This window comes from Saimiri boliviensis, chromosome 1 (assembly GCF_048565385.1).
Source record: "Saimiri boliviensis isolate mSaiBol1 chromosome 1, mSaiBol1.pri, whole genome shotgun sequence".
Lineage (NCBI taxonomy): Eukaryota > Metazoa > Chordata > Mammalia > Primates > Cebidae > Saimiri > Saimiri boliviensis.
The window spans coordinates 173,326,540-173,349,662 of NC_133449.1; the positions used below are offsets into that span (position 1 = coordinate 173,326,540).

The 23,123-nt window shown below is 36.4% G+C and overlaps 1 non-coding gene across 1 annotated transcript; it reads right to left on the reverse strand.

Moving 5' to 3' along the window:
- Positions 1-408: 408 nt before the first annotated feature.
- Positions 409-544, reverse strand: LOC141581859 (U4 spliceosomal RNA). Its single transcript, XR_012514638.1, has one exon. It is a non-coding gene; the product is annotated as a U4 spliceosomal RNA (small nuclear RNA).
- Between the last annotated feature and the right edge of the window lie 22,579 nt (positions 545-23,123).

Here is a 23,123-nt window from a genome sequence, read left to right on the forward strand (position 1 = left end):
ATTTTTATTGATGCAAAATAGTTGTACATATTTATGTGTTACATGTGATATTTTGATGCAAGCATACAAGGTATGTTGATCAAATCAGGATAATTAAAATATCCATCACCTCAAATAATGGTCATTTCTTTGTGTTAAGAATATTCAAGAGCTTCTCTTCTAGCTATTTTTAAACATGTAATCAATTATAGTTAACTATAGTCACCTTAGTGTGCTGTTGAACACTGTAACTTAGTCTTCTAAGTGTATTTTTCCCTATTAACAAATTTCGCTTTAACCCGCTTTTGTCTCCATCCTTCTCAGCCTCTGGAATGAGCTGATCTCATTCTACTCCCTACCTCCATGAGATCAATTTTTTTTGCTCCTGCATATGACTCAGAACAGGTGATATTTGTCTTTCTGTACCTGCCTTATTTCACGTAACCTAAAGACTTCCAGTTCCATGCATGTTGCTGTAAATGTTAGAATTTCATTCTTTTTCAATTAGCAATAATCACGCCTGTGATAAACCTCATGGGCTACGATACTGCCACTACGCAGATCCAGGATTTCATTCTTTTTATGGTCAAATAGTACATAGAAATAGTTTATCTCTGTAGTTCATTAAGAATTTTTATTATGAAAGGATGTTTTGTCCAATTATTTTTCTGCATCTGTTAACATAAGCTTGTGATTTTTATGCTTCATTCTGTTAATACGGTGGTATGTGCATTAATTGATTTGCATATGCTGAATCATCCTTGGTTATGCGGTTTTCCCAGCACCACTTACTGAAGAGAATGTCTTTTCTTCAACATGTGTTCTTGGCACCTGTGATCAGAATGAGTCGGTCTCAATTTTGTTGGTTTCTTCCCTGATCTTTAGTATTTATTTTCTTCTACTAATTTTGGGTTTGGTTTGTTGTTGCTATTCTAGTTTCTGGAGTGCATCATTCAGTTGTTTATTTAAAATCTTTCTAGTTTTTCGATGTAGGCATTTTTTTTTTTTACGATAAACTTGCTTCTTCATACTGCTATTGCTCTGTACCATAGGTTTTGAAATGTTATGATTTTATTTTCATTTGTTTCAACAAATTTTTTTAAACTTTTTTCTTCATCCTTGGTTGTTCAGGAACATGTTGTTTAATTTCTAGGTACTTACATAGTTTTAATGTTTTTCTTGTTATTGGTCTAGTTTTGTTTCATGTGTTCCAACCACATACTGAATATGACTTTAATTTTCTAATTTTCTTGAGGATTGTTTTGTGTCCTAACATATGGTCAGTCATAGATAATGTTCTATTTACTGAAGAAAATAATGTGTATTCTGCAGCTTTTGGGTGAAACGTTCTGTAAATGGTGTCAGGTCCATTTGGTCTATGGTGCTATTTAAATCAGATATTTCACTGGTGATTTTCTGTTTGAACAATCTGTCCAATGCCCAGAGTGGTGTGTTAAAATCTCCTATCAGTAGTGTATTGGGATCTATCTCTCCTTTTGCATCTAATATTTGCTTTCTATATCTGGGTGCTTGGATGTTTGGTACATGTATATTTATAATTATTATATTCTCTTGCTGAATTGACTCCTTTATATAATGACCTTCCTTGTCTTTCTCAGCTTTTAACTTGAAGAACAATAAAAAAGATCAACAGCACAAAGCTGTTTTTTTTTAACAGATAATCAAAATGAACAAACCATTAGCTAGACAAACTAAGAATGAAATATAGAGAAGAACCAAATAAAATCAGAAAAAAAAAAGATGTTACTAAGGATACCACAGAAATTCAAAGAATTGTTGGAGACTACTATGAGCAACTATACGTGAATGGATTTGAAAATCTGGAGAAAACGTAGACAAATTCCTTCACAAAACCGAAAGTCTCTTCCTGTGGAAAAACACCCCTAATAACCCAAGTGTTGGTTAGTTTCCCCTACTTTTCATTGCCATTACTCTGTAGACTCCCTTATGAGGGTACTTTTCACACCATGATTAATTATTCTGTTGTTGTTTTCTCCACTCACTGACAGTAAAGATTGGAATTGTCTTTCCTATTCAGCATAGTGGTAGGCACAGAGAATATACTTAAGTAAGTACATGTTGAATAGTGTGCAAATTAGTGAAGAACTATCTGGGGAAAAGGAACCTTAAACAGCAAAATATAAACAGTGGCATTTTACAGAACTTACATTTTTTGTTTTCTTTTTTTAAAAAATATACTCTAAGTTCTGGGGTACATGTACAGAACATGCAGGTATGTTACATGTGCCGTGGTGGTTTGCTGCATCCATCACCTCGTCATCTACATTAAGTATTTATCCTAATGCTATCCCTCCCCTAGTCCCCACCCCCTGCTATTCCCTCCCTAGCCCCCTACTCGCCGACAGGCCCTGGTGTGTGATGTTCCCCTTCCTGTGTTCTCATTGTTAAACACTCACTTATGAGTGAGAACATGCGATGTTTGGTTTTCTATTCTTTTAAAAATATATAAATTATTTCTCTATACTTTATTTTTTTATGTTCACAGTATTTTCATCCTATAGAGTGTTAGCATATACTATCCCCACTGTAAAATCTGGAAATAGATTCATCACATCTACATTATGGTCAGATATGGCAAACCTCAGATCGGAAACATCTTTTGATTCTAAATTCAGGTATATTAGTCAGTGTAAGTAAAACTATCTATATCAAATGATTCAAAGGCGTGATGGCTTTACACGGTAAAGATTTATTTCTTATTAATGTTGCATAGTATATTGTGTACTGGCGGAGGTAGGGAAGGCCTCTGCTACACACAGTCTTCAGGGACTTAGATTCTTTTCATGACGTGGCTCTGTCAACTTCAACAAACCTTTAATTTAACATCATATAGTGTTATCCATGCGTCAGAATAAGGGAAGAGGGCGAGATCAAACAGAAAGCAAATGGATTATAGCTGCCTAGACCAAACAGTAAAGAATCTCTTTCATTTACATTACATTGATGAGAGCTAATCATATGCCCCCTAGATGCAAGACAGACCGGAAATGAAAATTAGCTATGAGCTCAGAAAGAAAAAGTAGCCGTCATTAGCATCTACTCAGTCTCTGCCAAAACATTTACATTAGTGACCTAGTTCATTATACAAGAATAAATAAATATATGTTTATAAATTTGATAGATACATAGTTGGATAAATGAATAGAGATACAAAGATGTATCACCTAGTAGGTGCCAGAACTGTTCTAAACTATAAATTAAAATTTTTTTCAAATTTTATAAAGCTTATTCTAATGAGGGTACACAGATTTTAGAAAACTAAATACATCTTTCTGTAGACAAAAATAAATGGAATATGAGAAAGAAGGTATTATTTGTATAGGATAGTCCTGGAAAATATCTGTGATAAGATGATATTTGCAAATAGAGCTGAAGGGTGTGAAGGAACAGGTCACGTTGATATTCAGGAACTAAGAACAGCAACTGCAAAGTCCTCCTGGAGTTGGTGTCTTGGAAGATCCGCAAGGGGGCTATTCTGGCTGGTGCAGAGGGCAAGAGGAAAGAGTGACTGAGATGAGATCAGCAAACAGCGGGGCAGCAGATCAGGGAGGGCCTTTTAGGCCATTTTGAGAACCAAGATGGAAAGATGCTGGAGGAATAAAATGTTTTCTTTGTGTCACACTGCCTGGCGCTTGAGAAGAGATTGGACAGGCAAGGCAAAGCTGAAAGAGCAGAAGAGTTAGGTAGCTATATCACAGCCTAGTGGTTTTGAACTCTAGTGAGTTATAATGTTGCATCTATTTACTTTCTAAATATTGAGATATAATTTGTGTAAGGTAGTATTCACTCTTTTTTGAGTAGAGTTCTATTCGTTTGGACAAGCACATGCAGGCACATAACCACAACTACCATCATGATACAGAACAGATCCCTCACTCCCCCAAACTTTCTCATGCTGCCCTTGGTTGTAAACTTCACTCCATCCCCATGGCCTAGCAACCATTGGTCTAACTTCTGTTCCTGTAGTATTGTCTTTCCCAGAACTACAGAGTAGGTAACCTTTTGAGTCTGTCTTCTTACCCATAGAATTATTCATTTAGAATTCATCCAGATCTTCGTATGTTTTGGTAGTTTCTTCCTTTTCATTGCTGAGAAGTATGCTGTTGAATGAATACCAGAGTTAATTTATGTTTTTTGCTGGTGCTCAGCACTTTAAAAATAAAGACTCTAAAAACATTTAATGTGTGTGTGTGTGTGTGTGTGTGTGCGTGTGCGTGTGCATGTGTGTGTGTGTGTGCATGTGTATGTGTGTGAATGTAAGTTTTCATTTGTCTTGGGCAAATCTCAAGAATGAGGTATTTTGTTTTATTTGTTCATTTATTTTTTGCGACAGGGTCTCACTCTTCACCCAGGCTGGAGTCCACTGGTGGATCTCCAGCCTTGACTTCCTGGTCTCAGGGAATCCTCCCACCTCAGGCTCCTGAGTAGTTGGGACTACCAGCATATGCCACAATACACAGCTGATTTTTTTGTATTTTTTGTTTGTTTGTTTTTAGTAGAGATTCGGTTTCACCATAATGCCAAGGCTGGCCTTTTGGACTCAAGCAATTTGCCTGCCTTGGCCTCCAAGAGTGTTATTTAAAACTCTAATACAATTAGGCCTTAAACTGCAAAAGGAAAATCATCAATTAATTAATTTAGCACATACAAAGGACATATTATGTACAATGCGTTAAAGCTACCACAATTCTCAAACCAGGTAAGGTTCCCTTCTCTGTAAAATAGGAAGATAGACACAACCTATATATTCCAGAAATTGTTCTAGGAACTGGGAATAAAACAAATGACAAAAGAGAATTATATCTTCTTATGAAATAAGTGAACTAATAATCCAGAAAATATCAAGCCCTGGTGAATACAGAAAATAAAATGGGTGTTTTGAAACAGGTTGACTCTGGAGGCAGTGATCAGTAGAGATTTCTCTGAGAAAGGCGTATTTAAACTGATATTAGAAAGATAAGAGTTGTTTATTCTAATATCTGGAATAAGGGCATTTAGGACAGTGGAACAGCTAAAATAGAGGTTTTAATGCAGGAACTGGCAATACATGTTCAATGAAATAGAGAAATTGACAGTTACTGAGCAACTATATGCTAGTCAATATGCCAGGTTATTAACTTATGTTCCAAGTTATCGCTTATTTTTTATTTGAGTAGAATACCTGAATTCCCAGTAAAATTGTTGACCTGCAAAACATTAAGTAATAATTAGACACTATTAGGAAGATTTTCCATGTATTGAATCTATCAAGTATCAAGTTTATGATATCATGGTGATCACCACTGCTCTCCTAAACTAGAAATAAATTAAAGCCAAACAAGTAAGTAGGAGTGATCTCACTACATGGCTGTCCGCACATACAGTCGGTGTAATTTAACAGCAATGCCTCAGTGCCTTTTAAAATGGCATCTCACTTAAAAAAAATGGAATAGATAGCAAGACAGAGGTCTCAGGCAGTATGTCAAGATAGTTTATATAGCCAAAAAAGCTATAAAACAAAGCATAGGAACAACCAAAAACTCACTGACACCTAAAAGAAATGGGCTGCTTCAAGTTTACTTTTCCTGGTGCTATGATTCAGTATCCTTCCTTCCCAAATGTATATTCTTTCTTAGTTATTAAAGTCTCATGAAGAGATGCATGGGATTTTCATTTGAGACCACATTACACCAACCTTTCTGATCTTCCATTGTGTCTTATATATGCTTTACACAGATGTGGCAATCACAGGTTTACAATAGCAGGTTAGAAAATTCCAGATAGAATAAAAATTAACTTTGTATGAAGCACATCATTCATGTGCTTGGAAATATACGTGACCACAGCTAAAAACATTGAACCTAAACTTCACCATATATATATGAATTTTTTTACCATCTTAACTACAGTGTTATCAGAGTGCAAATTCTGCTTGACACATTGATACTTCAGAGCTGGGACCAACCTATAAACAGGGTGATAAGTTGGTATTTATGGATGTTGGATATGCTGGAATTTATGGATGTTGTTAGGGTTTAGAGGCTGCAACATGTAGGCCTTAGGGGTGGGAAGATTTACTGGGATTGAAAGGTGGGGTCTGGACTACTAATGAAGATTATAATAGCATGCTTATTATTATTAATTATAACAGCATGCTTAATATTACTAATTATTAAGCATGTAAAGGGATGATGTAGAAATGGATGCAAGGGCCTCTGGTCAAATGAGGTAGATGGAACATACATGTTAATGGTGTTTTCTCTCAAAATCACCAGTAGAAGAAAAAAATGACAATGAAGAAAATAAACATGCGAGTCTACAAAGAAAAAGAAAGAGTGACAGACAGGAGGACTTGGGATAAAAAGTGTCAAAAGCATTCAAAGAAGGAAATGGATGGAAAAATAGCAACAAACTGGTGGAGCAAAAGAAACGGAACTCTATCTGCTTGAAGTGCAGCAGCCAGTGGGAAACAAGCCAGGGTTTGTCACATAAACAGAAAGGTGTAGGATTTGGAGATGCTGTCTAATTCCAACGGAAGAGAAGAGAGGAGAGGCTAAATTGAGAAGACTGAAAAACAGTGTAAAATGCAATTGCCTCTACCTGCCTGAACCTAGATAGAACTCCTCTACTGCCCCCAACACACCTTTATCACTCGTTCACCCTCAGAAGCTAAGAGGTTCATTTGCTGGGGAAATTGAGCTAGAGAGCCTCTAGACTCATATCAAATCATATGACTACATATTTCTGTTAAATTTATTTGCTTAGAGCTGTTTTCATGACAGTTGATTATAATGCTACATAAATGAACCATACATATTTTTCTCAGTGTATAATTATCAATATAAATATCCTAAAGCTTGAAAGATTAGATTATAATTTAGTCCTGTGGGCAAATTTTCTCTGAAGTAAATATTAGAGATCATTTCCCTTTTCTCAGCTTTATCCAAGATAAGCACTTACCTCTTGGGGTTGTCATTAATGAGAAATTGTCAACAAATATAATTAATGTATGCAGTAAATTCTACATAACCACTTGTCTCCATTCCCTTTTTCTAAATCTTCTTTCTTTTTTCATATAATGAACATCTTTTTAAAAATATACCCAACATCTATTTCCCCATTTATATAGTATTAGAACCTTAATTTTCCTAAGGATAATTCTCTACTTGTTAATCCTTATAGTTTGGAAATAGCTGGCCTAATTATACCACTTCCAATAAGTAGAGATAAAAATCTAGATCTAGCTAATCCATTTCCATGGACACAGCAAATAGTTATTAACTTCTGTATAGCACATGCCAAACTAATTAGAATCAATACATGAAATTTACAGAAACTATTGAAAAAAGAAAAGCCCCTTCCAGAGGGATTGCTAGACAGGGAGAGGTAAGCCTGGAGCCACTGGTGACCAACATGACTAGGGAGACTGCATGAAATTAGAACCAAAAAAGAGGACAGCAGAGCTGGAAAATGGAGCCTCACTGAATTCAGACAATGGCATGGAGCACCTCGACTCAGCTATGCCTGAATTTTTAAATTACATTAGCCAACAAATCCTGCCTTCTCCTGCATTTATTTTCCCTAAGTTAGGTTTAACTGCTGCTCTGGCACTTCCAAATATGAGCATATAACTCAATCATATTTGTCTGTGCAACCCATCCTTTCAAGATGTGTTTCTTTTTTAAATCTCTTTCCTGAACATTACTTTGCACATTCATCCTTGTCCTTTAACTTTTTTTTTACCAAGTTATACATTTTATTTAGAAATTGTTCTTCATTTTAAAACATTTCCAGAGATCTGTTAGATGTGATCAATAAAGATAAAGAAAATGATTTGCTCTTCAACAAATCTTAGATGTATGATTTGGGAAAAAATTCTCAATCATTCATAATTAAATTATTGCTTCAATCACTATAATAATAATAATCTCATCAAGGTCACTGATGTTGTCCATAATGCTATAATCAATGCTCAATCCTAAGTCCTTACCTTATATTACTTACAGGCAACATTTGAGAAATTTGCTCACCTTCTCCTTATTGAGAGGCCTTTTGCTTGGAGTCCAGGACCCCACAGTTACGTGTTTTCTTCTGCCTCACTTGCTGCTCCATCTCAGTTTCCTTGCTACTAATTCCTTATCTTCTGACTACAAATGTTGAGCAGACAGTTCCTGGGCCGCTTGTGAATCCTCATTCACTTTATTTAATGCCAAGTCCATATTCTTTCTGTCCACTAAACGCAGACTGTATTGGACTGCCTACTTGACATTTCTTGAATAATGGATTTCTCAAACTTAACCTGTTTAAAAATGAACTTCTGGCTTTCTGATCACACCTGTATCACCCAAATCTTCCCCATTTTCAATATTAGCAATGCTACTCTTCCAGGTATTCAGCAAAAATCCTTGGACTCATCCCTTACTCCATTTTCTCTCACGTGGGGATGCTCCTGCCTCAGGGTACTTGTATTTGTTATTCTGCTGCCTGGAATGTAGTATCCTTAGATATCTGCATGCCTCACTTTTCACATGGTTTGAGTCTTGGTTCAAATGTCAGCTTCTTAATATGGTCTTTCCTGACCATGATATTTAAAATATGCAGTCTCTGGAGCCAGACAGCCAATATTTGAATCACAGTCCTGTCACTCTTTAGCTGGCTCTCACTAACAAGTTATTTAACACATCATTGACTCATTTTCCTCATCTTTAAAATAAGGTTAATAATTCTACTGTGTCACAGTGTTTTTATGAAGACGAAATGAGTTAACAGTTGTATAGTGTTTAGAATCTCATTTATTTTTATTGTCAGTTTTAACTACTGAAAGCTAACAGAAAAGTGATGGTAATAGAAAAGAAAACAAAGTTTCCAGTAATGTACCTGCCAATGTGCATTTTTCTGTGAATCAAAAATTCTTTACAAACCATAAAGCTATCACACCCATTGGCTCTGGCAGTAAGAAAAAATTCTGATTGATCAATAAAGTGTTTGTTCTTTCTCTTCAATTCAGTGAACTAGAAGTGCTCTCACAGGAAAGGGATAAAATCAAGATTATTTTATGATGTGATATTCAGCAGAGTTGACAACAAGTTCTTTCTCATCTTCCAGAAACAGATGCTGTAATTATGGAAATCTCTAGCATAAAAGTGTGCTACTCAAGATTCTCAAGTTATTTATTTAAAATATTATTTCCTATCTATTTCATAAGATAATATAACATTCTGCTTCTCACCAACATAGAAACTGTGTCTCCACAACTCTACAGTAACAAAAGAAAAAAGAAAGAAAACCACATGTTTAAAGCCAGATTGATTAAATAAACTGTTTTACCTTTATTTTTATTTTTGGCATTATAGAAACAATAAAAGAGATAAAGGAAGGAACATATTTCAAAATGACTCTTAATTTCTCTTTTGTTATTTTTTAAAATAAACTGTCAATACACACACAGACACACACACACACAACCCCTACCTTTGTGTGAAAACATGCTGCCTGAGAGTCTGATGTCTAACTAGTACACATGGATTAAAACTGAATTATGTCTGATTTGAGAGGTTGAAGCAGAAGGATCACTTGAGGTCAGAAGTTCAAGACTAGACAAGGCAACACGGCAAGACCATGCCTCCAAAAACTAATATTAAAAAGTTTGCTAGGTATACTAACACATACCTGTAGTCTTACTACTAAGGAGACTAAGGTGTGAGGATTACTTGAGCCAAGGAGTTGGAGGAGGCAGTGAACTATGATGCTCTACTGCATTCCAGCATGGGTGACAGAGTGACAGGCCATTTCTAAAAACCAACAGAAAACGGAATTGTGTCAACTGAATTGTGTGATCATGTTAGTATTTCTTAACAAATAAAAATTATGAATAAGCATTAAAATATAATACTTATTTTAATAATGTTATTTATTTATTGACCTAGAATAAAGTAGGGGCAATTATAATGAAAAATAAAATTCACATAAAAGAAAAACCAATTTTGTGATTTTTATGTTGAACACAGTGGGAGAATGGAGCCATCTGAAAAGAGCAGGGACTACTCCAATTATAAGCCTGGATCATTTATAATGTCAATCTATTATATTTATAATAAATACATAGTGTCACAATGAGGAGAAATCAGTGGTTTCTCTAGCATCTTTTTGAACCAGATAAACCATATTTTAACTACTAAATTAGTTGTTTGTCTGAGAACTTCCTCATGAATTTCAAACCATTTACCTCCTTACAACTATCAGAGAATTGGAGATGTCAGCAAGATGACAGAAGAGGAGGCTTAGGACTTTCCACCCACAGATGGACCAAATGAACAGCTATGCACAGATCAATTCCTGCTGAGAAAAAATTCAGGAACTAGTTAAGAGACTCCTGTATATCAAAAGACTGAAGAAATTCCCATTTAAAATGGATAAGAAAAGCTGAGACATACTTTTGCCATAAACTCTGTTTCCAACACAGCACCATGCAATTGGGAGAGAACCCAAAGGTTTGGACAACACATCTAGTGTCCCAACTTTGACAGCTGCTACCCAATAGACTGACTCTTAACTTGCTTATCTGTAGAAGCTGACAGAGACCAGGTGACAGTAGCATTCTGCGACCACAGAGGGGAAAAAAAGGTGGTTTTAAACAGGCACAGGTGCATTGAACATGCCTGTTCTTTCTTGCTCAGTGCAGTCAGAAGGCAATACACCCAAGCTTCCAGCTTCTCCCTGAGAGTTATATTGCATGTCTAAGCTCTCAACTTTTTCAGATGCTGCCTGGGAGTCTGATGTTTAACTGGTACACATCTGGAAGCTGAAGAGGCAAGCAATCACTAGTTTTCTGAGAACTTGAAAGGACATGTGGACACTTTCCAAGGCTCCTCTATCAGGTTTGCTCCTGATAGGGAAAAAAAAAAAAGCCTTTCATCTTCATTTCATTCAACAACTACTAGTTCCTTGACTTTTCCAGCTGCTGCCTGAAGGTCTGGCTACTAAATCTCCACAGCTGATAGGACCTGGGATTCACTAATCCCCCAGGGTCTATAGAGACCAAAGTGGCATTTTAAATGACCCTATAGGTGCTTTCTGCAACTATTCTCTCTGGCTTATTCCAGTTATAAAACTCAGCTCCCACCTGGGAGGGGGTTAGACTACACATCTGGAGCCTTGACTTTTCCATCTGCTACCTGAAAATGTGGCTTCTAAATTGCCTGTTTCTTGGAGCTGATGGAGAAAGCAATCACTAGTGCCCTGTGAGTTTATGGCCATCTGGGTATTTTCCATTGCTCCTCCTCCTGGCTCCTTTCAGTGAAAAAATCATTTCTACAGCATTTTCACAGAAGGAGTTTGACTACCCCTCTAGCCCCACAACTTTTGTGCTTGCTACCTGAGGAACTGACCTCTAACCCATTTGTACCTGAAAGTTAATAAGGCCCAGCATTCTGCAGATCCCTTGAGGGTGACAGAGAAGAAAGCAACAGTTTGAAAGAGCAAAAGGTCTGAATGATTGTACAAGCATTTGCCATAGCTTACCTCTTGGCTCAGTTAAGAGATAGCTGACAGTTAAGAGATAGCTTATCTGGTGATAAGCTCCAGATTTCAGCTTCTCCCTGAAGAGAGAAAAATTGAATCACGTATCTAGTACCTGAACTCTTCCAGTGGTTAATAAAATGACTAGATCCTATCTCTTCTGTTTCAGGGGACTGACAGAACTTGACATACTCTAGTTTCTTAGAGGCTGCTAGGAAGAAAAATGGAAGTTGGACAAGCCCAAAGGTTTGAAAGGCCCCAGAATCTCTTATGAGGCTGATTGGCAACCATCATTTCCTACATAAGAAAAACATGTGAAAGTTGGAAGAAATGGATGTTTAATTTAATGCACAGAAACCAACATAGAGAGTCAAAGAATATAAAGAAACATGAAGATATGTTCCAAATAAAATAATAGAACAAATCTTCAGAAACAAATCCTAATGAAATGGCTATATTTGGTGTATCCAACAGAGAATTCAAAATAATGGTCATAAAAATGCATATTAAGTTTAGGTGAGCAATGAATAAAGAAAGTGAATTTTTTAACAAAGTGATAGAAAATATTAAAAGTACCAAACAACAGAGCTAAAGAGTACCATAACTAAACTGAAAAATTAAGTAGAGCATTTTGACAATAGATTGGTTCAAGCAGAAGAAAGAATCAGTGAACCTGAAGACAGGTCATTACAAACCATCCAATCAGCGGAGCTAAAAATAAAAGGAATGAAAAAGATAGCCTTAGGATAAAATGGAATGTAATTAATAGGAAAAAATATTCATTATAAAAGTCAAATAAGGAGATGACAGATAAAAAGGGACAGACAAGTGGATCGAAAAAAAAAAATTGCTTATAACTTCCCTAACCTGGGAAAAGAAATAGACATCCAGATTTAAGAACCCCAAAGTACACTAAATATGATATATCCCAAGAGAGCTACACCAAGGCATATTATAATGAAATTGTTGCAAGTGAAAGAGAACTTTGAAAGCAGCAGGAGAAAAGTGACTTGTTATTACATGGGAATCTTCTTAACACTATCAGCACATTTATCAGTATAAGCCTTACAGGCCAGAAGGGAGGAAGATAATGCATGTAAAGTGCTATGGTGGGTTGTGGGGGTGAGGTACCTGACAAACTGTCAATCAAGAATACTATACCTGACAAGAATTCCCTTCAAAAATGAAGAAAAGATAAAGACTTTTTCTGGCCAACAAAAGCCAAAGGAGTTAATCACTACTGGACCTTTCTTACAAGAAATGCTAAATAGCAATACAAGAATTTAAGAAAGTATGAAACTCATTGGTTAAAGTAAATACATAGACAAAAATATAACACTATATTACACTAATGAAGTTGGGTAAGTCTGTTTTAATTATAGCATAAAAGTTAAAAGACAAAAGTATTAAAAATAACTATAATTAAATTAGATACACAATATAAACGTATATATTTGTGACATCATTAGCATTATAATGTAGAAGAGGGGAGGTAAATGTGTAGAGTTCTTGAATATGAGTCAAGTTAACTTGTCATCTGCATAAAATAGACTATTATAACTCTATTTATGTAAGTCCTATGGCAACCACAAAAAATACCAATAGAAGTTATTCCAAAAAACATAAAGGAAACAAAGCCTATAAGCACCAAGTCAAAAATGTGACAGGAAGACAGCAGGAAGAAAAAGAGGGACAGAAGAACTACAGAATCAATATAAAACAGTGAACAAAATGGCAGTCACAAACCTTTTCCTCTCAATAATGACTTCAAAAGTAAATGTATTGAACTGTCAGTGAAAAGATATAAAGTGGCTGAATAAATTAAAAACAATGTCAAATTTCACTTACATAAGAAAATCAATTTAGGTGAATGACACACATAGGCTGAAAGGTGAAGGGATGGAAAAAGATAGTTCATGTTACTGATGATCAAAAGAAAGGAGTGTCTATAGTGGGCAGAAATAAATTTAAAAATAGAAAAACAATTTTAAAAATCAACAAAACTAAGAGTTAGCTTCTAAAACGGATAAATAAAATTGGCCAACCCTTTGCTAGACTAAGATAAAATAGAGAAGAGGCAACTAAAGATAATTAGAAATAAAACAAGAAGCATTACAGCTGATGCTTCAGACATAGAAAAAAATCATAAAAAATCAAAAGGGATGATTATGCACAGTTATATGTCAACAAATTTAATTACACTGAAGACGTGGGTAAAAAAACTCAGTATCATATGATTTCACAATTAAATTTTAACAAACATTTAAGAGTAATTAATAGGAATTCTTCTCAAACTCTTGCAAAATAAAAGAAAAAAGAAGAAACACTCCTAAACTCATTTTATGAGGCCAGCATCATACAGATACCAAGACCAGAATGAAAAACAAAGAAAAAGAAAGAAAGAAACCACCTGCACACAAGAAAAAAAAACTATAGGTAATTCGCTCTGACAATATAAATGTAAATATCCTCAATAAAATACAGCAAAATTAATTCAACAGGATATTAAAACAACTATACACCATGATCAGTTGAGATTTATCCCTAAAATGTAAGATAGTTCAATATTTTTCAAGTCAAGTTTATCAATGTGATACAGTATATTAACAGAATAAAAGGTAAAATCCATATGATCATCTCAATAAATGTGGAAAGAACATTAGAGTTCCACATCTATTTGTGACAAAATCTCTCAATAAAATAGGTATAGAAGTAACTTAACACAGTAAGAACCATTTATGACAAGCCCACAACTAATGTCACAATCAATAATAAAAATTTGAAAGTTTCTATTTTAACATCAGAAACAAGAGAAGGATATGCACTCTTGTTTCTATTCAACGTAGCATTGAAAGTACAAGCTGAAGCAATTAGGTGAGAAAAAGAAACACTGAGCACCTAAATTGGAAAGGAAGAAATAAAATTTTCTCTCTTTGTAAATGACATGATTCTATATGTAGAAAACCGTAAAGACTACACAATAATCCTGTAAGTTTTTTTTTTAATTCAGTAAAGTTGCAGGATGCCAAATTAACATATAAAAATCAGTAGTGTTTTTTTCTTTACACCAACAATGAATTTCTGAAAAGGAAATTTTAAAAAAAAATTTACAATAGCACCAAAAAGAATAAAAACTTAGAAATAAACATCGCCAGGAATGTGAAATAGCTGTATACTAAAAACTAGAAAACTTTATGAAAGAAATTGAAGACAAAAATACAGGCATCCATCACTTATCAATGGGTATACATTCTGAGAAATGCATAGTTAGGTGATGATATTATTGTTAAAACTTTATAGAGTGTACTAACACAAACCTAGACGATGTAGCCTACTATACACCTAAACTATTTGATAGAGCCTATTGCTTCTAGAGATAAAACTATACAGCATGTTACTGTACAAAATTGTGTAAAGAAATGGTAGCATAATGATAGTATTTTTGTGATAGGAGATTTTGTTTCGTTATACTCTAAAGGAACCACTATTGTATATGCAAAGCATTGTTGACTAAAACATCATTATGAGGTACATGACTGTAAATAAAAAGATATCCCACATTTATGGATTGGAAGAATTAATATTTCACAACATCCAAGCAAGTTTGGAATTATTATCCCTACTTTAAAGATAAGACAACGGAGGCTCAGAAATTTGAAGTTACTTTTCTGAAGTGAGAGCTAATAGTGGTAGAGAAAAAAAATTATTACAGCACATTTATGTCTAAAGTGTATACTATTTTTAGTAAGCCACTCAAACAGAGGAGGCATGTATAAAAATGCTCTGTAAATTGCTAAAAGCTATACAGATACAGATTGTGATAATAGTAAATGAGTTATTTTAATCAAAGCCTATAAAGTTAATGTTATATTTGCCTTCTTATTATGACATTATAATGGAAGTGTAATATAATGTTTGGGAAGTAAAATCAACCACAGAAAACTAGCTCAGCAAACAAATGCTTTTTCCTCTGGATTCTAGGTACATTTTTACTATAACCCACTGAGACACTTCCCTTCCTGTCAACTAATAGGCTTTTGATGAGACCTTTGCAGATCTATCTAAAGATGTATTATAAATTTTAATTTGCTCTATTTATTTAATGAAAGTTATTGAGACTAATCCTCATTTTCTTGTTAGTGTAAAAAAAAGATTTCCATTTAATTAAAATTAATGACCTTCACACTGAAAAAAGATTTTTGAGTTCAAAGAATGAGATTTAAGACTTAGTATAAAAGGGGAGCCTGGCATAAATTTAATAAATTGGAGGTATGCTTTGGCAAATATGCTGACAATTTTCTTTGCAAGTTTTAATTCTCTCATTCCAAAAGCAGTGAAGAGAAAATGTAGTTTGCTAACAGACTATGAGACTCTTTGCAGGTGACACTACTTTGATTTTGGCTTCCTGTCCCATTTATACCTAAACGTATACTTAATTTCAAAAATTTCCCTGATGATGAACCAGTAAAATAAGAAGAAAAATGAAATTTAAATGCCACAAAGCCACCCATAATATTGTATCATTCTGTGCACAGTCAAGCTTTAGATATTAATGGGAAAATTAAATTAAAAGTTTTAACATAAAACCAGAAGATTAGGCAAACAGCAAAATACATTTTGCATGCATGCCTATTGAGTATACTCATATAAATCTTTCCTAGCATCCTTTAAGCTGTATGAATAATTTATTAGAAAAGCAAAAGTAAAATTTCCTCCATGCTAAACTATTGCAATTAATTTTCCTTAAAGTCAATGGAGATAGCGAGCTTTTTTTTTTTTAAAAAAAAAAAAAAAAAAAAAAGCTAAGATTCAAGAACAAATCCATTTAAGCCTATCTTTTAATCTAAAATCAAATTTCACCTAACAGATACTATGAAAATTAAAAGACAAGTGAGAGCAGCCACTGTTTCCTTCTAAAACAACAGATGGCCAACTGCAACTCAGTCAACATTTCTTGTCCAGGTCCAATATGGCTATTTTATTTATTAAAAAAAATTATTCTTTGGAGTAAGAGATTGGAGAAAATGCCCACAATGTGAAGTCATAGACTGTTTCCTAAGAACTTTGTTCAATTGGTCTTTACAGCATTTGACAATTTTAAAGGAAAAAAAAAAAAAAGTTGAGTTGCCATTGGAATGCAGAGAGAATGGTTAGAAATGGTCCCTTGAGAAAAAATTATACCTCTTAAATCACGAAATATCAGCTATAAATAGACTGTCTATGAAAATCATCTGAGATTGGTAGATGACTGCTCCAGAGGGAAGGAGGAGGAAAAAGATGGTTTCTGTTCTTACTTGTCAGGCAATAATAATATTTGAGAGTCATTCTCATGGAACAGGTTGTGTAGTTTGATAGTTTGACCAGAACAGTGAAGAGTGTGTTGGCCAAAATCTGACTGGGCTTATTCCCAAGTGCAAGGAATGGAGGGAGGGGATGAAGCCATCAGGTTGTATTTAATTTTTTTTTTTTTTTTTTTGACAAAATCTTGGTCTGTCACCAGGCTAGAGTACAGTGGCATGATCTCAGCTCACTGCAACCTCGGCCTCCAAGGTTCAAGCAATTCCCCTGCCTCAGCCTCCCAAGTAGCTGGGACTCCAGGTCTCACCACCACAACTGGCTTTTTGTATTTTTGTAGAGATGGGGTTTCACCATGTTGGCTAGGATGGTCTCGATCTCCTGACCTCATGATCTTCCCTCCTCCTCCTCCCAGAGTGCTGGGATTACAGGCATGAGCCATTGCGCTTGACCTTAAATTAAAGGTATATTTGAGATAATGCCTCTTCAGAGACTGTGCTAAGAGTAATCAAATGCCAAAGCTGCCAGAATATTAAAAGCTCTGCAATGCACCCTGACAAGTCAACAGTATCCAGAATTGTTTTCTTTTTCCAGAATTTATCAGGCTTTGCAACTTGTTCTTTCCCAAATTTGCTTGGACAGGAAGAAAATAATTAATATACCCTGGACACCCAAGTCAGGTTCAGAAAGCAACAACAGAAAGGCTGAGGCCAGAGTTCATGGTAGATCCTCCCATTGTGGCCCAGCAACCCCTTTCAGAGCTCTGCAGATCTGATGGCCAGACTGCAGCGGAGAAAAACGCAATTGACGCTGCTATGCAAGCTCAGAGTGTCTGTGAAAAAAAAAAAAATGCATTCAATTACTATTTAACCACTAGTTCATATTCACATGGTCTTAATACAGCCATCCCCCAGAGAACAGAATAAGAAATTGATAATCATTTCATTGAATAACAAACTATTTACTCAATGTCTACTAAATGCCAAGCACTATACGAGGCATTGAAAATATAGCAATAAACAAATACACAAAATTCTTGCTTCTGATAGCCTTAAATTTTAGTGCAATATGCAAGACATTAAACAATTGTGTCTATGCATATATGCATAAGTACAAAACATAATATGGCCTTCTGAATAAAAAATGTAAGGTATTTTTTACAGCAGAGATACTTGATCTAGCTGGGAAAGAGTCATTTTAACTGAGAGTCAAAGAATGAGGAAGATTTTAAAAAGTACAGAATGTAGGGAATGATCTGGAAAATACATGCAACGTAAAGGTAGGAGCCCATTGAGCTCTAGACCCAAGAGGATACAGAGGCTACATAATAGCAAGAAATTAAAGGAAAGACGATTCGATGTTAGGGGACTCACGGAAACTAATGATGGAGCATAGTATAAAAACAAAATTTCCTTAGGAAGAATCAATATAAAAAAGCAACCTCAAATTTCCCTTTTCTGTGACTTGTGAAGAGAGGACAGCAGGGTTAGCAGGGTAGAGAATACACAGACCATATCTGTCTGATGTCAAAAGACTCACATTTAAAACAGAATGGTTGAGCTGATTCTCCATGAGAATTTACCCTGACAGAAGCTCCACATACTTGTGCCCTGAGCTGACCTTAAGGGGTCACAATCAGTAGAAGTGTTTATATCTATCTTTCCATTTAAGACCCATAGAGGAGCTAGTGTTCAAAAATATAACCATCCTCTCTTAATGTGCTCCCAGCTTTGAAGAGATCAAGACCCAGCTTTCCTGTTGGGTCTATCTTGAATCACTTGAGTAAGTCTCAGAGTTGATTGGTGTAGAGTTTTGGCACAAATTATTTCTCTGACACACAAATCAAGTGAAAGTTAATTTTGACAACTTGAGATGATATATTCTTACCAGAGCATACCATACACCATCAGAGCAATGAGCAAGCAAGAGTTTTGGAGTTTCTACAGTTCCTCAGGAGAGATACTCTAGGTATTCTTCTTGTGTAGGGAGAAGCCTTGCTCAGTCAAAAGAAACACAAAGAGGGACTTGCCAAGCCCCATATACACAGTCACACCACCATAATATTAAAGCATACTTACCTATGTAGAAACTTGCCTTTCACATGATATTGATGAGCTCTAACATCTAGATTTCTGGTTAAATTTTGACCTTACTGAGCATTACAGAAGTCCAATTACATTGTGGCTGATTGTAGACTGGAGCGATCAGTTCCCTACAAGACCTGGGAATGCTGGAATGTGGTAGAGCTGGTTGGGCCCTACCACAGTCACTTCTTCTAGCAAAAGATAAAAAGAAAATCTACTCAACTATATTATTTAAAAGTATTGGCTCACTTAATTAAAAAATCTACAATATAGCTTCAGGTATAGATTGACCCTGAGTTAAAATTTCACCATTTCTCAACAACATTTCCTTTAATTTGCCTTATCCCTGTGGTACAAAAAGCACTGTAATTACTTCAAGCTTCCTGTCATCCTTCCACCAAGTCCTAAAGAAAACACAAAAAGATCCCTTTAGTAATCCCTACCTGGCGAAGAAGAAACATTGCCTTCCAAAAATACTCTGTGTTTCTTTTGTTATAATTTGTTATGAAGGTGTTATGTATTCATCTATTAAATGGGTACTGTGACCAGGGGGATGTCATAGGATAATTGCCTCAAGAATGATATCAATCTTATTTAAATCACACTGATGAAAATAGAAAAAGAGTGGGTTACTGAAAAAAAAAAAAAAGAAGAAGAAGAAAACCAACAAAAAATGGTGCTGTTGACAGGAAAGAGGAAAATATTCTGGAGAGGAGATATGGTTTGGCTGTGTCCCTGCTCGAAACTCAACTTGAATTTTAGCTCCCAGATTTCTCACGTGTTGTGGGAAGGACCCGGGGGAATTAACTGAATCAAATCACGGGGCCAGTCTTCCCTGTGTGATTCTCATGATAGGGCATTAAATCTCACAAGATCTGATGAGCTCATCAGGAGTTTCCGATTTTGTTTCTTTCTCACTTTTCTCTTGCCACCACCATGTAAGAAGTGCCTTTCACCTCCCGCCATGATGCTGAGGTCTCCCCAACCACGTGAAACTGTAAATCCAATTAAATCTATTTTTATCCCCAGTCTCAAATGTTCCTTTATCAGCAGCATAAAAACAGACTAATACAGTACATTGTACAGAAAGTGGGGTGTTTCTGAAAAGATACTTGAAAATTTGAAAGCAACATTGGAACTGGATAACAGGGAGAGGCTGAAACAGTTTGGAGGGCTCAGAAGAAGACAGAAAGATGTGGGAAAGTTGGGAACTTCCTAGAGACATGTTGAATAGCTTTCCCCAAAATGCTGATAAGAAATATGGGCAATAAGCTCTAGGTTGAGGTAGTTTCAGACGGAGATGATGAACTTGTTGGGAACTGAAGTAAAGGTGACTCTTGTTATGTTTTAGCAAACAGGCTGGCCAGTCTTTTGCCCCTGCCCTAGAGATTTGTGGAACTTCAAACCTGAGAAAGATTATTTAGGGTATCTGGCAGAAGAAATTCCTAAGCAGCAAAGCATTCAAGAGGTAGCTTGGGTGCTGTTAAGGCAGTCAGGTTTATAAAGGAAGCAGAGCATGAAAGTTTGGGAAATTTGCAGCCTGACTATGCAATAGAAATTAAAAAACATTTTCTGAGGAGAAATTCAAGCCAGCTGCCGAAATTTGCATAAGGAGCAAGGAACCTAATGTTAATCCTCAAGACCGTGGGGAAAATGTCTCCAGGCAAAGTCAGGATTCAAGGCACCCCCTCCCATCATACACCAGGAGGCCCAGAAGGAAAAAGTAGTTTTGTGGGCTGGACCCAGGGTCCTCGTGCTGTGTGCAGCCTAGGGACTTTGTGCCCTGTGTTCAGCCACTCCAGCCATGTCTGAAAGGGGCCAATGTGGAACTTAGGCTGTGGCTTCAGAGGGTGGAAACCCCAAGCCTCGGCAGCTTCCATGCGGTGTTGAGCCTGTGGCTACAAAGAAGTCAAGAATCGAGGTTTGGGAACCTCCACCTAGATTTCAGAAGATGTACAGAAATGCCTGGATGTCCAGGTAAAAGTTCCCTGCAGGGGTAGGGCCTTCCTGGAAAGCTTCTACTAGGCAAACGTAGAAAGGAAATGTCGGGTCAGAGCCCCAGCACAGAGTCGCTGCTGGGGCACCACCTAGTGGAGCTGTGAGAACAGGGCCACCGTCCTCCAGATCCCAGAATGGTAGAACCACATACAGCTTGCATTATGCTCCTGGAAAAGCTGCAGACACTGAATGCCAGCCTGTGAAAGCAGCCAGGAAGGAGGCTGTAACCTGCAAAGCCACAGGGCAGAGCTGCCCAAGACCGTGGGAACCCAACACTTACATCAGTGTGACCTGGATGTGAGACTGAAGTCAAAGGAAATCATTTTGGAGATTTAAAATTTGACTGCCCCTTTGGATTTTGGACTTGCATGGGCCCTGTCACCTCTTCATTTCAGCCAATTTCTTTCATTTGGAATGGCTGTATTTGCCTAACACCTGTACTCCCATTTTACCTAAGAAGTAACTAGCTTGCTTTTGATTTTACAGGCTCATAGGCAGAAGGAACTTGCCTTATTTTAGATGAGACTTTGGACTATGGACATTTGGGTTAATGCTTAAATGGGTTAAGACTTTTGGGGACTGTTGAGATTGGTGTTTAAATTTGAGGACATGAGATTTGGAGGGATCAAGGTGGAATGAGATGGTTTGGCTGTATCTCTATACAATTCAACTTGAATTGTATCTCTCAGAATTCTAACATGTTGTGGGAAGGACCCAGGGGAGGTAGTTGAATCATGGGGGCTGGTCTTTCCTGTGCCATTCCTGTGATAGTGAACTAAGTCTCACGAGATCAGATGGGTTTATGAGGGGTTTCTGCTTTTTCTTCCTCATTTTTCTCTTGCCACCAGCACGGAAGAAGTGCCTTTCACCTTCCACCATGATTCTGAGACTTCCCCAGCCATGTGGAACTGTAAGTCCAATTAAACATCTTTTTCTTTCAAGTCTTGGACATGTCTTTATCAGCAGCATGAAAACAGACTAATACAAGAGACAACCCAAAGCTATCAGCTCAATCTTCCCTCATAGTTGCTTTGTATTCGTTTTCTGAGAACAAAAGCAAACGTTTAACTGTTTGTCAGAGAGAGAGAAAGAGAGATCATGCTTATTTTTTCTTTCAGAAGGGATAATGTGTAGCAGAGGTGCTGTATGAAGTAAAATCCATCCTGCTGCTGTCAACTCTGGAATCTGGGCTTTCTTAAGTGTTCCCTCTGTCTTTACTATTGTGGATGTGTGACCTCCAGAATGCAGCCAGAAAAGAAAATCAGGGTTTAGGGCTACTGGCAGGATGACATATTGATCTACTTTCCTTACCCTGGTCAGAATCCATAAGTGGTTTTCTGTAACTCGGACTAATGGTCTCTGTACAGCCAGAGACAACTTCTTAAAATAGCCCTATCCAATGGCCTTCTTATCCATCGGGTGGTCTGGGAAGATGTTGGGTAAGCAATAAAATCAAAGATCAGCTAGAGCCAGGAGGGAAAACTGCTTTCTCACTATGGTGAGTGCCATCGGCAGGTCGGAGAACCTACAGGCAGATTCAAGGAAGCGGAAATAACACTTAAAATCAGCAGCTTATAGGACAAGAACTTACCTTATTCATTCTTTTCTCTGAGTCTTCTTTTCTTTGAGGGATATTTTAAGGGCTGTGAACTAAGGCTTTTTTCCTGGTTTTAAAATACAATAACAAAGCAAAGGGGAGGGTGGGTATGTTTTATGGGTCACAAGGAAATTAACAAACATCCACTGACCATTTACTATCTGCCAAACCCTGTGAGGGGCAGGCCTGTGGAGAACAATGCCCCAATGAGGTCCCTTATTACAAATACAAATGCCACTGTTGCAATCTTCTAATTGCAGTCTTCTAATTACCCTGTCTATAAAAGGTTGTTATTTAAATCCGGCACCTTAGAAAATATTACATATGAAAATTCTTCAGGTCTTTAACCTAAGTATGGAGCACCCTACTGCAAATGAGACATACAAAAAGGAACCAGGATTCAGCTCTCAAGTGATGCTAGGAGAATAATATATTGATAATGGTATGTAAAATAAATTGTTGTTATCCCTTCACATTACTATAAAACCACACTGTGCTTTCCTGCCACAGCTGACCCCACCAGATTAGCTCACACAAACAACTCAATCTATATGACAGGACTGGTTCATGCAAGCTTAGTTTACTTTCATACCTGGTTTGCAGTCCTGGTTTCTAAGAAGTGTTCATTGACA